Below are 14,291 nucleotides of genomic sequence, written 5' to 3' on the forward strand. Positions count from 1 at the left end.
TAAAACAACTTCTGATGCTGTTCTGTATAAACAAACCGCAGAAAGGTTGCCCTCAGAAGCCATGTCTGACACCATACAGTGCATGAGATAAGCAAAATGTTGGTAGAAGATGCCCCACATCTGCCTTAGAAACCTTACAGACCCACTGCAGCTCTTCCTGGCAGTGGTGAACTCCAAAGTAAACCATGCTGAACATGAAGAAAAATTCTCCAAGGTTGAGCAATACTCTGTGTCCATTGCAATCACATTCTACATCTGCCAGCATCCTCACCAGGCTAATGCAGTGCGTCTTGCTGTAGGAAAAGCAGAGCTCTGGTTACCTCTACCCCAGGACTGCTTTTCTGGTCAAGTTTCCTTAGACTGATAACTATACTGGCAAAGTTGAACACTATGGTGGTATAATAAAACCACTTCCTTGAGGAAAACAGCCTTTACCCTTAAAAGACCAGATTTTCCCAGAAAGGGCAACTATAACAGGGACCAGGAGAACAGCCAAACCTCTGCACCCAGCCAGATGTGACTAAGCAGGCATAAGGGCATCATGGAGATAGAGTTCACTTGGGATGTGCTTCAGCTGGGGTAAGAACCCAGGGAAAACATCAGGGCTATATCATATAATTCTCAGGCTAACAGGACTGAAATAATAACTAGATAAGTGCTGCATTTTCTGAAGTCTCACTGAAATATGAATACTAATCCATATCCTCTCTGCAAGTGAAGGTGCAGGCTGCTTCTTCTGCTCCCATCTTTGTGGGCCACTATTTAATTTCTTTGGTTGAAATAAAGTCCAGGACAACACAGGGGCAAAGTACTCCATGAAGATGGGGCCTGCTGTCTTCTTTGCTCTGCAGTTCCCTGGTCTGGGTCATTATCAGAAAATAGTAAATTGTAGACATGGACTTCAGAATCAAAGCATGACATTTTTAAAGAAATCAAGTTCATAGCCCAAGCAGCTAAAAAAAAAAAAAAAAAAAAAAAAAAAGGAAAAAAAATCACATTTTACATGCAAATCTCTTTAATTGTACAGGGTCTTGTATTCAGAAGTGATATTTTCTCCTCTAATCTCACTGCAATCAAACCTTAGATTACATTGGGCACCTTAATCATGACATCTAACGTAAAAGTAAATTCTGATAATTATTTCTGTGTGGTCCAACTTAACAGAAACCTTACAGTAGCTATTATTATCATTGGCATATTTCACAGCACCCAGTATCTTCTCATCCAGAAATCTGTCTCCCCCAGATCTCTGTGATGTTGCCATGAGCCTGCAGCAAAAAATACTGCACTCAAGGAAGAGGAAAGCAAAATATTTAGGGCATCTTAGAATGAATCAAACTGAAATAAAACTTTGCTTGGCAGCCACATGAGGTTTTTTAAATTTAATTCTGGGTAGGAAAAAAGAGAAACTTTAAATGTTTAAGATTTTGTTCAGTTTGTGATCGATCTACTGTTTAGGTAAGCTCAGTAAGGCAGGTGTTTTGATAGAGAAACTAGGTCACGTTTCTCTGAGATGTGGGTAAGGCCTCAGATGTTATTTAGCATTTTAAGAGTCTGTGGTACTTCCAGGCACTGCAGTGAGGAGAGGACACAGATGCAGAGCCGTTCTCATGTGGGTACCAGAGCAGACAGTGCTAGCAGCTGGGGAAAAGGTCTACAGACCTTTAATTTGCATCTCTCCCCTCCCCAACCCTGTGAAATCTGCTGCCGAGAACTGAGGTAAGGTGCCCTCCCGAAAGAAATAATTTGCATCTAGCAGAGTGCAATAGAAAATGAAGGAGGCTTTCACTAGTTCCCTGACTGGGTTTCATGTGTCACCTATTTAATCCAAAAAATAAATGCAGCATGTAAAGCACCACAGAGTCTGCCATGAGATGAAAACCAGCTTCTCCAAAATTACTCCAGATATGTCTGAAAGGGCACAGACCAGACAGAGCTGCTTCCTCCGTCAGAGGCATCTGCCTTTCCCCTGACAGCTAGCAGACCGTCATGAGGCCATCGGGGCCCATCCTGTATGGCCACAGGGCAGCACTGAGAAATGGTCCCTGCCATCCTCAGCCCAATCAGAAACCACCCTGCTTCACCTTGAATGGGAAGCTGGGTCATGTTGAGAGCAGGAGAGGTCCCGGTGGTGTTTCCATCAGGCTACATGCCCTGGTCACGGCCAAAAAGAAAACACATTGAGCCCTGTGGTTGTGGAGCAACCTAATTTCCTGATCTGTCCTGATCTCCTCCCTTTCTACGTTTCTGCTTCCTTTCAGAGCAGTGCAGAGCACGCTAAGCACTGACCTCCAGGTTTCCCTCTGGTGTAGAGGTAGAGGGATGACAGAAGGCACCAGCACTGCTCTGCAGTCCCATCAAAACCACTCTCTTCTGCTTTTCTCAGCTGTAGGTGACACCAGACTATAGCATCCCAGCCATCTGAGCAGACCATGCAAGAGTGGCATGTCACATCATGGCATGGATGTCAAATGTGTCCACAATACCACTTCCCCAGGGAACACGAGCTCGAGGAGCCCTAGTGCTGGACCATGACAATTAAAAGTTGGAGGAGCAAACTGACTGCCAGTTGGGCCAAAGACCCTTCGTATTAGGTCACTGCTACTACCCCAGTGGCCTGACATTTCCAATCCATTTCAGGTAGTGACTGAAGGATCTGCTTTTGCTTCTGCAGCCTCTCCATTCACAACTCACTGACCCAGCTCTGCTGGTGACGAAATGTTTCCAGACAAAAGCTCCTTCTTGAGTCAACCCCCCGACAGGAAAACAGAATGAGCCTGTAAGCATGGCCCTTCCCTGCACTCATGGCACACGGCTTGCCTTCTTCACAGATTTCTTTCCCAGAATGAGAAGGAGAAAAATAAAAGGAAGTACAGTAAGAAGAAAACCTCAGAAACAAAGCAGGAAAATAAGCAAGCACCAAAGACGTAAAAGCAACTGCTACAGACAGCTCTACAAATCTTCATTACAATATTGTCACATGAGGTTATCATGAAGAAGCCTTGGAAATACAAACAGCATGGTGCAGTGTGAGTTAGTGTTTTCAAGAGGACAGTGAATCTCAGCATCCAGGGAACTCCTATTAGTTAGATATCTGTCAGGCCACGTTCACGCTGCAAACACCTTAGTGACCTGCAAAAACCATCTAAGAGAGAAGGTAAATGAGCTTCTGAGCTCTGTGTCACTGCAGTTTATATCCTGCTAACAGCTAAGTCAAAGTCATCTGAATACTCCTGCTGAGCTCCAGCTGACTGCCTGTAGCCCTCACATGGGCAGCAGTCATGAAGAGCCACATCTCAACAGTACTATTTCTGGAAGTAAATTAAAATTTGGCCCTGATTTATCCAGGCATTTGTCTGGAAAGGAAGGGTGGGATTCATCCAAAGAGATGAAGGTAACTAAAATATAGAAAAGTGAATCTCAGTCCATCACTGAGTCTACTCTAGTAATGAAACAAGAGGAATCGGCACTTGGAAGCAATAATTCACCTACCCTAAAGCAGGTAGCAGGTCTAGGGGAGCTCAGAGGTCTGATGTCTCCCCTGACAAGCTCAGGTGTAGATGTCAAACAGATGGGGATGATTCCTGGATGAAAGAAGCACCAGTGGAAAGACATGGAGGAGAAAGAAAAGACTGTTCAGAAAAACAGCAAAACAAAACCGTCTTGGAACGCCTTGGTTTTTCACACTTGTGTTTGCAAAGATAAATTTCCTGGTCAGTCCTGGAGTGCTGAATACATGGGACGGGCCCTTTTTATCCCATACCAGGACCAAGTCCAAATAACTGCCAGTTGTGCCTTATATGAGGTCGCCCCTCCTTTCTCCCTCTCTGAGGAGTCCGTACTGAGCAAACTTGCCCAAACTGCTCTCCTGCTGTGATCCTTTGTGAACACCAACAAGGAGGGGAGAGAAGACCTCTGGTACCATTACAAAGGCAGAATATGTTGCATTTATGCCAAAGAGGATAACTACTCACTAGACACTATCCCTGCTCGCAAAAAGAGGAAACATCTTTTCCTCTAATGCTGCTGCCATGCTGAAACCCTGAAGCTTCCCCCTGCAGCAGCTGAGTAGACAAACCATTGGCTAGCCACTTTCTCTGTGTTTCAGTTTTTCCTCTTAGTAGAGAGGATAATAAAATTACCCAGCACTCAGGAATGCTGTAGCTTTAATTCATTAATATCTATCAGGAGCTTAGTGATCCTCAGCAGTAAGGTGATCTGGAAATGCCAGCAGAAATGTTTTGCATCTTGTTGCTGTGCTCCGACTTTGAAAATTTCCCTACTGAATCCACCGATTCAAATAATTTGAGTTCTGAATTTTCTGACTCGGCAAATTCGAATCAGCTTTTCACAATGATGCAAGGAATAAAAACGTGCTCTTTGTCAGAGAGAGGAAACGGGGAGCAGCACTAGGCTATCTGTATGCTGCATGAGTCAGCCACAGTTTATGCACCTGCTGTGACTTACAAGTCTGAATGCACTCGGAGAGGCTGGTTTTGCAAACAGATGGATTTTGTAAATCCTGCTAACGTTTCTGTGTATAAGAGCTTCCCAGCAGAAAAGGAGCAAGGCCACGTGAGTATCAGATCCACTTACACTTATAGATTTTGGAATAGTATCTTCATGTTACTCAGGTTGGAGATATAAATAGATTCATCGTGGAGTGGGCACCTGGTTATGTTTGTGAGTGGTGACTTTCAGGAAATTAAGTTTTAAGTTAGCTGCTCTAAGCTATAAGAAGAGGAGAGATGTGTGCTTCTAAAGACACATCAGCTCTGAAGGGCTCAGTTCAACCATATTCCAGCAAAATAACCAGTTTGGAGATAACACAGGGGCTGCGTGAACAAACTGCTTGTTGTCCTTCCTCTCAATCACAGGGTTTTATTCCAAAAAAGTTACTGGAATGTTTTGTTCTCATAAGGTTTAAGCAGCTTAGGCAGGGAAAATTGCGTAACCCATTTGCTATGTAAGCTTCAGTCTTTGACATGTACTGAACTCTTTTTACTTCGTGCATATACAGTTGCCTTTTGCATGGGATGGGTCCAGAGAAGTAAACAAGGAAGCCAAGCCCGATAAGAAGGCAAAAAAGGTCCTGGGAGCTGCTGTTGGGAATACAGGAGAAAGGCGGGGGGGCAGCAGAAGCACAGCCTGTGTGTCAGCAGTTTACATACAAAATTGCTGAAATCTTTCCATTCACCTAGGCAGGGAGGCTGTCAGTGGGCAAGGCATGTGCATGCCACACACTGGGCCATGCACGCCATCACCCACTGAATGCGCTGGCTATCCTGAAATGACCCAAAATGCACAGCAAAAGAAGGCAAAAATGGAAAGTGGTGAAGGCTGGTGGGCTTCAGCCATCACAGCAGGATGCTCTTTGTCACCCCTGGAAGCGGCCTCTTGGCTACAGTCAGCCTTTGTTGTTGGTTGAAAGCATGGCCATGGTTTGGGAGGAGGAGGTGGGAACTGCTAAAAAACTCATCCTTCTGTATATTTCTGAAGAGACCCTCGTGCCAGTAGGTACTGAGGTGCTCAGGCAGGGAGGTGGCCGTCTGGCCATGACCCCACCACCCGAGTGCAAAGCAGATTAGCAGAAGTTGCATTAGAAGTTGGTGTTCAACAGGCTGAACCCAGCTCTCAGACTTGCCTCTGTTTAGAGACATAAAAGCCCTGTACTTCCCCACATTGATGTGATCATCAGTTATTGGATGCTAGAAAGCCACTCTATACTGTAAAATCTCGGCTGCTGTTATCAGAATTTATTATGTGGGCAATTAACATAGGCAATCCCATTACTGCTGATGGGATTTATCTGAGTAAGTCTCACATGTGTTATTCTCCTAGAAAAACAAGCGATCAACTTTTTGCCTCGGCCTAAGTTTCCAAAGATAAATGTATTCCCTCATTTATTACTAACTACACAGCTTGTGGCCATGTGGTGTGAGTATAAACAAGCTGAACAAATGTCTAGTATGGGAAGGAATAAAATGTTAATACAAAAAATTGATTTGGTGATCTCTTTGCAGCCAGTGAGACAGATATTTCATTGCCACGTCTGACTATATAAAATAGTAATTGTGTGATTAGCACTTAATGACTGGAGTTTGTTTCTTTTCTTTCCCAATCATTAAAGCCATGTTGATCTGCTCAGAACATATTGATAATTTCTGAATATATAGGCAAGAAAATCAGAAACCACAACAGCCTACTCAGGCTCTATTTATTTCTCTGCATTGATGTGCAGTAGATCTTGCCAGATAAAGATGTACCCAGCAGGGTAGTGCAGAGGACAAAGAACAAGGAGATGGGGCAGTACCTGAGCTGTTACCCCCCAGAAATACCAAGTCACAGGATTACATCCATCCAGAGGAAGATGACCGGGGTGCTGCTGCCTGATGAAGCTGGGGGACAGTGTCATACACGGCTGCTGAGCACACGGAGCAGTCCTCCGCTTGCTGTGCACTACACACAGCTCACACCCCTGAGTACAGACGTTAACCGCATGAGACTGCCACAGCAAATTCCCACCTCAACAAGACCCAAACCACTTTTCCACTCCATTCTTGGCCACAAAAGACTTGCTTTGTGAGGCGGTTTCCTGCTTCCCTCCCTCATTACTTTCTGCAGCATTTCAGAGCTTGCAGAGCAAGGCTGCCCTTCATCCAAAGGGCCCGGTGTCTCTGCACCCTGTGTAGTCATGCCTTTTAGCACAGCTGCAGCCGTTATTTTGCTTTTGACCGTGTCTGTGGCATTTCCCAGTCCTGGGACATCTGACCCTTCACCACCACTCACACTGCTACAAGTGGTGTTCAAAGTGAGGCTGTTGAGAATCATGGCTGGGATTTTCAAAGATGTGTAAGGGGGTCAGGTGCCTACCTCCTGAGGTTTTTCAGGAAGAGAGGACAGCTAATTCCTTTAGTTAAGCCCACTTGTATGAAAAGAGGTTCTCTGCACACAGAGTGCAGCAAGGATGGTCTCTGGCATACTGAGCTGACCTGTGTGAGCACATTTATGTCCCTGCTCATCACTTGGCCCAGGGAAAGACACATGTAGGCTTTGTGGCAAAATCACTGCAGAGATTCTTGTTCTTGTTCTACTGGAGGAAAATCCCAAAACAGAAAAAGCTACAGTTATGGATAAATATTCATCTGGCATTCAAGAGAAACTCATAGATGCATCTTGAGTTAGTTTCCATCTGTTAGTGATGATCCCAAGTGCTGTTACTGGAAGCAGAACCCAACCAGCTAATTCATCCCTATTGCATTACGCTTTCGATGCCAAAGCAGAAAGCCTGTTTCCTAACCTGGGTCTGCGTTACCAGGCAGACTGTTGGCCTGAGTGATGGACTTTATTATGAGCAGGTACAGTGCCAGTGCTTTGACCCTGTAGGCAATGACCACAGCAAGTAGGAGGGTGACATGGTGGAAGGGAGCAGTGCATCGCTCCTGGTCTGTCTCCTTGCTAAGGGATGCTCCTGCTAGTGTCCATGGGCAGATGAATAAGCCAGACCCCACCATATCAGTTAGAAGCAGTGTTGTCACACAGCCTAGATGTAAAAAGTTATGCTTGAGACAAAGGAAAAGCCTGTATTGGTAAAGAAAACAAGTCAGGACACTTTGCATGTTCTCAATGGCAAGTGAAGTGATGCAGCTCACATCCATTGAGCGCTGCACCCCCAAACCAGAACAGCTTCATCCTTGCTACCTGCTGGCCCCTTCTGTCCTCTGGGCTGTGCCACAGCATCTGCAGCAACAGTGGTTGGGACAAACCAAAGCTTTTGAGGAAACGTGCTAATTAATAATTAACAAGGAGTGTTTCCAGCCTGTGCCTTGGCCCTGTTTTAGCTCACTAGCCTAGGTGTAGCCAAAGGGCCTGACTCAGGAGTCAAGCCCTTTGGACTGAGGAGTCCAAAGCTGACTTTTCTCAGCGTTGTGGGTTGTGCTTAAGTCTAAACTGGGAATTCACAATGGGACCTGAATTCCCCCATAATTACTAAGGGAATCTGGTAATCACGTACTGTCCCACTTACAGCCCATTTCCACTGAACAGGCAGTGAACCCAGATGGCTGGTTTTGATATAAAACACATCTTCCCTTTTTTTGTCACTCCTTCCCTGCTGCTCATGTGTTTGCTTCACCTGGCTGTGACTCCCTCCGTATTTCAGCCTGACTGTGGACGTGACTCCAGACGACATAGCAATAGAGCCATAAGTATAGGGCTTAATATCCAAGTTTGGTCCAACATACCACCACAGAGCAGTGCCAATTAATAACATAAAACTGGGTACATGGTAAAAGAAAAGGAATGAAATCTCCCAAAATCCAACTTCAAAAAACAAAGAACGTACTAAAGTCACTTGATTTCTGGTTTTGTATTTCCTATTGATACTATTGTAGGTGGACATGCAAAAAATTGTAGGTCTCCTTCTGAATTAAATTTGGAGGCAACTGATGATACTGTGCTACATTATAAATAATGTCTATCTAAAGCAGTTCAATTCATTCTTATAATGCACTTTTTTTTTCCTTAAAACCCTTATTCTTAGCCAAATAAATTGATAGAAGAACTCCCACTCACTTTAGTAAATTTTGGATCAGGTCCTGTGGGATTAGCCCACATGAGCTTTACAGAGCAAGGATTTGCACACAGCAGTAGCAGATTAATGAGACCATTTCTGTGACCAAGCATTTGCCGACAGGGGTTAAGTTCACATGGCCAAGCACTAACAGACTTAAGTCATCATCTTAATAGCCTGCACATCCATTATATTGAAAGTGAAATGAGCACATCTGGGTGCCTAGAGATGAGAATGATTAATAAATTAAAAAAAAAAAAAAAAAGGCAGACAACTGAGCAGGTAAAGCGAAAAAAATATATGAAGAGCATGGGACTGTCATTCAAAGAGTCATGCTCAAACCTGGGGACTTTATAGATCTGATGAGTGGCATGTGCTCTTGCACAAACATGCCACACTGACAAATGAGACCAGTGTTTGATTTCCATTTGAGCACTAATGTCAAAGCTGTACTGCTGACACAAAAGTGCAATTCCTGCTTCCTTTGATAGGATCCGTCCATACATGATGGAGAGCACAGTGTGAGCAGTAGGGTCCAGGTAGAACTACCTAATGTGAGGAAATTGGGTGTTAAGTCTAACAATTGACTGCATGCGCAGAGAGGGAGTTTAAATAAACATGCTTTGGTGAGAGGACAGGCGATATGTTTGGAAATCTGGGCAGGCTCTTTCTGCCGTCTGTGTTTTGTTTCTGAATCCAATGCTATCATCATGAATAAGCTGTTTGCTCTTTCGGCTGCACACCACATGACAGCTAGTTTCCATCCAAAAGCTTTGGCCCCTGCATGTAAATTGATCCTGTAAAGTTAACTCTTTTGTTCAAGAGGTTAAGTATGTGATGTATCAATTGGGCTTTTTGTGTGGAAGCCACAGAGCAACATACTGAGCCATATGTGTATTGAAGAATAATTTGCAGTAAAGGTATGTGGAGGAGCAAAGATGGATCATACAAAAAAAATGTAGGCTTCAGTTCAAGAAATTATCAGTTTAGAACAGAGCAGAATTTAAGCATATGCTTAACTCCCACTGAAATATGGTTTCTAATCACATGTTTCAGGTTAAGCGTGTGGTTAATGCTGGCCCCAATAGGGAGGGATTTAGACACATGCTTAAAACCTCTGAACTGGTGCAGGGGTTACAAAAAGACCTCTGGAGTCTGGGCTAAACAGAACAGGAATTCAAACTTGTAGCCAGTCTCTACCAAACATGCCAGGGAGACCCACAAGGGGAAGAAAAAGTCTGAAGAATACAGCATGATCATCTGGAGACACTTCAGAAGGCCAAAAAAGCAAGCTAGGTTTGATCCTAACCACAAGACATGGCAATTACACTTCCCTGGGATGCAGCAGCACATCCAGGAGTTGACAACAGCCTAGGGCTTCACCACTCCGATGTGGACTGCACTTACTGCCTGGGGTCCGGGGGATGCTGAGGACACCAGCCCTGGACTCAAAAGATGCAGTTGTTCTTTTGACTCATGCTTTGGACATGACCTTGAGCTACATTCCCACTGCAACACGGTGACTCTAGTATCTGTCCCAGCCTTCCATGTGACAGTAGAGGACTAGGAGATGCTCTCAGCCATGGGGGGCCACAGAAGTACCTTTTTTAGATAGAAAAGTACCTCCATCCTGTATTCTGGCTGCTGCCACAATAAAGACATTCTAGAGAGCAAAAAGGGCTTCTGTAAAAGCAGCATTGCCACAGTGCAGAATTCAGAGTGAACCACGAAGGAAAAAGGAATCTTCCCTGCAGGAAACAGGACTGTCTTTGCATTGTCTTCTTCAGTGAAAACAATGTTGCCTAGGTAGAATGACGTCTCCTCTGACATCTTAATCCCTGCTGCCTACCCTGCTAGCAGTGGGATCATATGCATCTTTAGCAACAGACAATTGGCATTTTCAAAACATGTTAAATTCTTCCCTTCTGCTGCAGTGCATCTGGACACAGAACATACTGGCAGCCTTGCTCAACGTTATCATTTTATTAGAAACCCTTGAAGGAGCATATTTGTCTTATCCTTTCAGTTTTTTGTTATCTCTCTGTGGTAGCAAGAACCAACAGCCAGCAAGGTACTTTCCAAAGAAAATAGAGGCACAGTCTCTGCCTTACAGAGCCATCAATCCCTTTAAGATCCTTTGCAGTGTTGTGAAATAAGAGAATCAGAAATCTAACCCCACTGGTATGAAAATGTAAAGGTACTTTTAATATTTCTCTTTTGTGTATGTTTGTGTGAGTGAGAGAGAGAGAGAGTGAATTTAACCTTCATGTCTTTAATAAGGAGGTTTATTTTTTCTATTGTAAATGGGTAGTATGGGACAAGTGTTCTCCTTGATTTCCTTGCCTTACTTAATCCAGTTCCTGCTCCAAGGTAGAGCATCGTATCAGCCACTGTTTAACACATAACATGCTCTTCCTTCTCAGCAACCCTGGATTAAGCAATTCTTATGGATGCATGAGCAAAGCCTGGAACAGCACCAGCTAAAAGGGCTTGCAGGGATATTAGGAGCCCAGTCAGATTCTCATCTGATCTAAACTGGCAGAGATCCACTGCCTTCCTCAGAGCTCTGCCAACTTGTACCAGGTGAGGATCTGGCCCTCAGCCTTTATTAATTATCATACGCACTCAGAGATGAAAAATACGTTTATCACGAAGCAGAGAGAAACCCGTCAGCTGCGTGAGCTGCCAAAAGGGAAGGTGTTTGCTCTGCTCAAAGGGGCATCACCTTGGTTACACTGGGCGCATATGTGCCAGGAGCAGGTTAGCTCTCACTGATGCTAACTGGAGGCGACAGAGAGAGACCAGACAGCTCTTTGGATTTCCTCCCTGCCCTATTTTTCTATGATGTCTGTTATTTAAGAAGGGATCAAGTCTTCCCTGTTGGTATGAATTATACCATCCAAGGCCAAGCAATGTCTTTCAGGAGCAGAGGGCTCAGCAGGTTGTGCAGCTCAGTTCGGACAGGATTTTGAGGACAAAGTTGGGCTTCCAGGGATTCGAGGTATGGAGAGGGTGACCTGGAGCTCCCAGTACAGTAGGGTCCATGCAGTGAAGGTGGTGGACGAATTCAGAGCAGCCAAGCTTCCCCAGGCTTTTCTCTGCCTCATTTGGGAGGTTTCAGACGGATTAGGGAAGGATTTATCAGGCTGTAGTGCCAAACCAATGTTTATCGACAGAATCCTTTTTATTTTTTAACTGTGTCAGAGATCTCTAGCTGGCATCTCTCTCTCCAAACCTGGCCAGTCAGTGAAAATGGAAGATTTATTCCCAGGCCTTGTTTTACTGCTGGGGGGAGGTGAGGGGAGGGCTGAGGTTTCTTTTGTCTGACTTTAAAGAGATACCCCCTCCTCTTCATCTGCTTCCAGCTCATCCCCCTGGCTGGCAGACATGGAGGCCTCCCTGCCAGGGCTGGGGAGGGAGGGGGAAGCCGACAATGGCTCCCTTGGTGTGAGAGCATCAGTAATAACACAAGGCCCCCTCAGATGCACACGTGCCTTTCTGTTGACTTCTGTGGGAGTTGACTGCATATTTTAGGAGACAATTAGGCCAATTCAGTGTACACTGCCTATTCAATCTTCATCTCCAATCCCAGGGAGCAGGAGGAATGATTTATTAGGGAGAGAGACTTAACGTCTTCTGGCTTTGGTCAGCTGTGATGTGAAAATAGCCTGATTGAAGGCAATTAGTATCATACCCTAATTAAAACCAAAAATCTTGCATTAGTTTGCTCACAGACAGCTACTGCACTGGAAGCACAGCATTGTAGGGAGAGGACAATGAAAGCAGGAGGAGAGAAGGGGAGCAAGGGGAAGAGGGCAGGGACACAGCACAGAGCACCCTGAGATGGCCCGTCATCCCCAGCTCCCACTTACTCTAAGGGTAAGTGTGGGCTCAGCCCCTTGCAAGAGTTTGCCCAGCAAGGGAAAATTCTCTGTGCTGCTCTGCTGGGCTGTGCAATGACCTGAAAGGCTCGAGAGAGACAGTTTGTGTCAGCTGGTGTGTATCCAGACAGCGCAGGAGAGACCAGTGCTGCTCCCCCTGACAAATCCTTGTTAATCCTCCAAAAGTGGAAACAAAAACTAAACAAGTGATGCAGCTTGGGCTTGTGAACAGACTTGGGTGGCATTCTTTGACTTTCAGCTCCTGCCCGAGTGGGGCTGGCTAATCCCTCAGCACTCCTGCAAGGTTTACACCAGCAGAAAGCTCATCTTTCCATAGGTGCCAGGATGAGCTGTGCACCCCTTTGTGCTGGCTCTGCCTGCCAGACCTTACACCCTTGCTGCTACCCTGAAGCACAGCACAGAGCCCCACACTAGTAGTCTCATTAAAAATGTGTTTGCTCCACCCTTGTGCCTGGCCCTGTGTCAGGTTCTTTTAGTGACACTGATTGAAACCATTGCAGAGAGAGTGTTTCATGCTTCTGCACTTCAGTGTGCTCTCATTTGGGTGCCCTACTCTGAGCCAAAGGCTGTAGAATGGGACACCATGGGTGAGTGATGGGGAAGCCCCTCTCAGGCTGGGTTACAGTGACCAACCCCCATTAGCCCTGGGCAGGGGGGTGATCCCCTTGCCCACAAGCTGCCCGCAAGCAATGAGCCCCTGGCAGGGCTCCTCACTACACACAGTGCTGCGGGGCACATGGCAACTGCACCTATATTAGTAAATAAAACATGCCCAGGACTCTTCTCTGGCAATGAGGCCAACCACCTTGGAACAGCCTGCACCTATACTCCTAAGCTTTTTTGCTCTCCAAAACAAGTGTAACCTCTTCCAGATTGCCTGCTGGGAGAGGTGGTTGACCCATGGTAATTCCTGAAGTGTGGCAGGAGCCTTTCTAAAAATACAACAGTGCAGACAAGTTCCAGTGCTCGGGAAAATCCCCTGGCACTATTTAATTTATCAGTCAGGATGTAGATTAGATGCCTTCAGTCTGTTCAGGTGACCATATCACTTCTGTGATCGAGGGAGCTGCTCCAAAGCACCAATGGTGTAGAATAATTTTGTAGGGCTGCTGTTCTGGGGAAAGTAATCACTGCTTGAGCCAAAGCCATTACTAATCTGAGCATGAGCCTATTCAGCACGTTCGCATCCACCGTGCCTGCCGCAGGCAGCGGCTGTGGGGTCCTCAGTGCCCACCTGCCCATCTGCTGAGCACCACACCGCATCGCTCGCACCTCCCTGCCCCAGCCTGGCTTCCGACACGCAAGGAAGGAGCCAGAGCCGGGGACTGCAGGTGTTTCCTGCGCAGCCCTGCTGGGATGCTGCCAGCAGTGCCTCGGGCGCCCGCCAGCAACATCAGCCAGGGGATGGGTGTGCGGAATGGGACACCGCCCGTTTGCTCTGCCTGTGCGACTGCCTTTGTTCTTGATGCACTTTAGACCTGTGAACAAAAACCCAAAGCAAAGCTGGCCCACAAACATTATGCATTGTTTCTTATACTGAAAAATAGATTATTCCAAATGCTGGGACAATTTGGATCTGGGGTCTGCTCCTTGGATTTATTTAGAGCTTTTACAAAATTTAATATATTTCAGCTAAGTCTCTATATGCTTCATTGTAACTTAATAAATCAGATGACATGTTGCAGTCAATTAAACCAACAGTGTTACAGTGAGCAGTAATGTACAGTGTGTGGTATGGTATGCAGTAATGTATACTGTGGTAAGAGAAACTCATTGATGAATCTGTACTAAAGCAAGCAATCCCACTCGGTTCTGGT

General features: G+C 45.6%; 1 protein-coding gene across 4 annotated transcripts in view; it reads left to right on the forward strand.

Moving 5' to 3' along the window:
* The first annotated feature begins 4,224 nt into the window (after positions 1–4,224).
* The window catches only part of ASAP1 (ArfGAP with SH3 domain, ankyrin repeat and PH domain 1), a 183,685-nt gene continuing 173,618 nt past the window's right edge, over positions 4,225–14,291 (forward strand). For 3 of the 4 annotated variants that reach the window (XM_033005715.2, XM_033005718.2, XM_042785815.1), the window contains exon 1: positions 4,226–4,575. The gene's annotated coding sequence lies outside the window, so the exon portion shown is untranslated. Of the gene's footprint in view, positions 4,576–14,291 lie in introns of all 4 variants that reach the window. The other variant, XM_042785816.1, reaches the window with a different exon arrangement.

This window comes from Tyto alba, unplaced genomic scaffold (assembly GCF_018691265.1).
Source record: "Tyto alba isolate M040663 unplaced genomic scaffold, T.alba_DEE_v4.0 Super-Scaffold_9, whole genome shotgun sequence".
Taxonomy (NCBI): Eukaryota; Metazoa; Chordata; class Aves; order Strigiformes; family Tytonidae; genus Tyto; species Tyto alba.